The sequence below is a fragment of the Corylus avellana genome, chromosome ca5, assembly GCF_901000735.1.
Source record: "Corylus avellana chromosome ca5, CavTom2PMs-1.0".
Classification (NCBI taxonomy): domain Eukaryota; kingdom Viridiplantae; phylum Streptophyta; class Magnoliopsida; order Fagales; family Betulaceae; genus Corylus; species Corylus avellana.
The window spans coordinates 31571760-31576951 of NC_081545.1; positions in this window are offsets into that span (position 1 = coordinate 31571760).

Genomic DNA, 5192 nt, shown 5'->3' on the forward strand with positions numbered 1-5192 from the left:
CCCTCCAACACGCCCTGTGGGGGCCATTTTATTGTCGGCAGGTCCAGACATGAGACAACAATTATTGAATGGTATATATACAGACTGTCAGCACACAAAGTAAGACAGAGTCAATATCAAGATAAGAATAAACAAAATATTATTTAGTATTCTCTTTTTTTTTTTTTTTTCTTTTTTTTTTTTTGAAAATTAATCATTAAACCAAAGAATTAACAATGATAGAAGAGTACACACCAAACGCGATTAATAATAACGGCTGTGTTTTGCAAAGGCTAGACTGGACTCAAAAATTCAAAAAATTATTCTCAAAATTAATCTCAATATTTTTCCTTTTTACATCACATTAATTACTTTTTTATTACTATTTAAATAAAAATAAATCACTATAAAATAAATTTTTTTATTTTTATACAAAACATTTTTATTTTTTTCTCTCATATCAATCAAATCTGCTACAGTAAAGATGTTAAAAAAAAAAAAATCCTCAACGTGTTTGAATTGGGCACAAAAGATATATATATTTTGTTGGTAAGTACTGATACTAATATCTTGAACACGGGTAGCTCATTGGCCAGGGACTACGCCTCATAAAGTAGGCCATTAGTTTGAATTTCTCATCCCCTTCTTGTGTGGAGATGTCAAAAAAAAAAAACAAAAAAAAAAAATCTTCAATGTGTGTGAATTGGGCGCAAAAGACTTTTCTTTTGGTAGAATGCTCAAAAGATGTTCTCAGCACGCATGACTACAAGTCTTTGGCCTAACCTCAAACTCTTTTCCCATCAGCTGATACTAATAGTTTTTTTTTTTTTTTTTTTGGTAAGTGATACTAATATCTTGAATGCGTCCCAAGGGGTAGCTCATCGGCTGGTGACTACACTTCATAAAACAGGTCACTAGTTTGAATCTTCCGTCCCCTTCTTGTGTGGAGATGTAAAACAAAAAACAAAAACACTTCAACGTGTGTGAATTGGGCGCAAAAGACTTTTCTTTTGGTAGAATGCTGAAAAGACGTTCCTAGCAAGCATGACTACAAGTCTTCGGCCTAACCTCAAACTCTTTTCCCATCTAATATAAATGGACTGCTCGCCTTTTTTGTCGTTTTGGGAAGAAAAGTCTTTTTTTTTTTTTTTTTTTTTTTTAATTGAATGGGAGAAAGGGACTACAATGGAGGGTTCTTCCCACTCTTGATTCGGATGGAAGAGAGAATATGGGAACCTAAGGGAATACTACCGAATATAAAGTGAGTAGCGGCCCATTTAGATAACACATAAACACAAAAATTGACACATCTAAACACTTTCGGAGCATTCCAGCTTCTAAAGGGAGAAAGATCAACACTAATGTCAGAAATTACAGAAGCAAAATGCCAAGAGGCAAAAAGAGAAGGTTAATTCACTGCAAGAATCACCAGAAGCGCAACCCTTTCGAGGGAGAAAACATCCATGCCAGTAGGGGAAGAAAAGTCTTACAAGTGAACAAGTGATGTCCTAAGCCTAGGAAAAATAATAATCTTAATAAGTGATGTCTTTCAATTGACAATCTATGAAGCCTAGGCGCAGGATTTTTAGCATGGAGACAACTTTTTTATTTTTTAATATAAGTTGGCAACACAAATTTATATAAATATAAACACATATAAGTACATATAATTTCTCTATACGTGTGTTTGTAAGTGTTTATATAAAATAAAATCATAGATATCTTAAATTTAATCTCATGGAGTTATGGTATAACAAACACACTATTATCTAAACAACTAGCAAAATAAACTAAATACGATCTATAGGATTCAAGAAAAATGGTACCATAAACAAATATTGTAAACTAAAATGATGGTAGAATAATCAATCAAAAAATAAAGAAATAAAGAAATATTTTCATCATATTCAACACTTTTGCTCAAAAAAACACAAATAAATGCAAGAAAACACGAGATGCATTGAACATGGCTAAGAAGATAAAAATACAAACAGAATAACAGATAATATGTTGATTTTTTAGGGACAAATATATCATTTTGGAGGGACGAATTTATTAAGAATTTTAAACATTTTGCCCCCCAAACCCACACATGGGTCCACCCATGACCCAAAATATATCATTTTGGAGGGACTATTTTTAGCAATTACAACATTCTTTCATCGTCCTCTTGCAACCATGTGTTAAGAGAATACACAGTCTTAGGCAACAAACAATCAGAATCCTTATTAGCAAAATTTTATGTCATGCTCGAACTGGTACTTTTTGCATTCAATGCCCTTTCACCACTAAATGTAAACATGTCGTCACTATCACCTTTTGCCAACTCTTGAAAGAGGGGTCCCTTCATTTTCCCTATGAAAACTGATATAGTTGGTGCTCTCTTGCATTTGTAATGCCAACTCAAGGCCCCACGCTACCTCGTTCATGGATGGCCTTTCGGTTCCATCATCAAGCAAACAATTCACCGCAATCTCACCAAATTTCTCGAGACACTCTGGCGTGATCACACCCTTCAAAAACGGATCAACAATCTGATCAAGCATTTTGTTGTGATCACACTCTGGAGCCCAGTGCACCAGGCTCACTTGGTTCTTTCCAACTGTACGAAGCAACGGTGGTCTTGCACACAATACTTCACACAACACTACACCAAAAGAGTACACATCGGACTTTCAGTCAGCTGCTGAAGTCGATAGTATTCCAGATCCATATACCCCATTCTGCCTTTGACCACTGTGCTTATGTGGGTCTTGGACATGGTGTTTGGCCTGATTGTGGACAGACCAAAATCCGATACCTTGGCCTCCCATTTTTCATCCAAAAGAATATTCGCCGTCTTCACGATGAATATTCGTCGTCTTCACGTCCACATATAGGGCATAAAGTATCTTGGATCACTCCCTTCTTGGTCAAGTTCACCCTAGTTGGTAGCAAATTATGTAATGCCTTCCACATAAATAACTTTGCCACATTAAGGATCCAAATTACTTTTTGCTTCTCTATGTTAAAATACACCACAATAACTTCCCTTAATTATTCATTCTATCATTAAAATATTTGTTTTTTAAAATTATATTATATATATAAGAGGAGAGATGAGAGAGAATTGTGAGACAAGACTCATGGGAGAAGAGATGAGAGAGGAAAGAGAATCTTTTTTTTTTTTTTTAATAATCATAAGGATTGCAATAGTGGAACCCAATGTTTTAGGTTCCATTATAGCAATCCTAATGTTTATGGTTCATTTATGGAGTCTGTTGTGGGACATTTTTTGCGATTTTTTGAATATATTCCCTAAACTTAGGGAACAGACTCCCTTATAAGAAGTCTACTGAAAATGCTCTAAGAGCACTCCCAAGAGCTTCCTTATCATTTTCCCTACATTTAAGGATTCAAACTACTTTTTGTTTCCCTATATCAAAATACACCATAATAGCTTCTCTTAATCATTCACTATAGCATTAAAATATTATTATTATTATTTTACTTTTTTTATTTTATTCTTTTAATTTATTAAACAAACTTTCTCTCTCTCCATCATATTTTCTTCTCTTCGATGGTTCCGTTTCATTTTTTTGGATTTGATTTTCAGAATCCAAAAGAGGTAGATTTGATTTTTTTGATTTGATTTTCTTTTCTCCGATGATTTTCCGTTCTGTTTCGTTTTTCTCTCTCTCCCTCAATTTCGTTCTCTCCGATGGGATCGGCGGTGATAGCCTCGACCGTCGTTGAAGCTTTCTCCTTCATAGGCATCGACCCAGGCTCGAGAATTCGAAGCAGAGGCCCCAAACCCCTTTCTTTGAACACGAAGCAAGGGCCCCAGACAATCGAATTGTTATGGTTGAAATCCAACAAGTGAATCCTTCTTTGGCGACCAAGCGTGTGGATTTCTCATCCCTGTCGAGGAGGTGAAGCAAGGGCTCCAGAGATTTGTTCTTGAACTCGTCCTGCCGATTTGCAACCTGGTAAAGAGGTCCCTAATGAAAAACACCAAGTCTTTTATGGAAGAGAAAGGACCTAGGTGAGAGAGAACGATTGTGTTTGACTGGTAGAGGACCCCGGTGTCGTCCGGCCGTTTGGTGAGGTGGGAGAGAGAGACGTGAGAGGAGAGAGGAGAGATTTTTTTTTTCAATATAATAATCATAAGGATCGCTACAGTAGAACCCAATACTGTAGCATCTGATGGTTTAAGGAACCATTTAGGGAATCTGTTGTGAGACATTTTTTGTGATTTTTTTGACATATTCCCTACATATAGGGAACAGACTCCCTATAAGGGAGTTTGCTGAGAATGCTCTAAAACCACAAATTTAGATGAGCATTTTTTATATTTAAATACTAAGTAATAATTTTTTTTTTTAATTTAAAAATCTTTCTTCTTGCATTTTACTCTTAATATTTTTTTCAAATGATAAGTAGAAGTCATTTTCGCTGCAAGACATTTAATTTCAACAATTGGCATATTTTGTGTTAAGCTACAAATAATTGATCATTGCATGCAAAAAAAATTTGCACAAAATGAAATTTACTTTATTCTAAAGATTATTTTAATGGACAACATGTTAACTTTAAGTTAAGGCGAAATTATGAGTTTGCACGATTTTACCAAACGTTTAACTACATGTTTTAAAAATCACGTTTTCAAATCACATGTTTTAAAATTTCTACTTTTCAACTTTATATTGAAATTGCAAAAGCAACGTACCCTAATCATACTACAATATCAATATCATAGTGTTCTGACATATTAAAATCCGAAAAAGGGTGTGGCTTTGCTAATCTTGTGGCTGAACAGTTTCTAATGTAAACTCTTTTCTCCATTTTCAATGAATTAATGTGAGAAATAGCATATAAAGTCACCCCCTAATGTTTATTTTGTTATGAACAGTGCATTTTGTGCTGAACAGTTTGTGGTTGTTTTATCTGTCACTTTCTGGCGGACACACTACTCAATTTATTGAGCAATGATACACTGATTCTACAATGCCCAATAAATCTAAGGAAAGAAACAAGGCCTTCATCTTAATGCACCAAAAATCTTTTTTAATCGGAGAAAAATGAACTTGAACATTGCTCTAATTTATTCTACTTGATATCTAACCACAAACTTCAACATTGTTGCAAACACAAGATTATATTAAAACAACTTGCGCCCACAAACTATTCAAATTATGATTAACTAATAATATGTAATCATCTATTCAGATTAT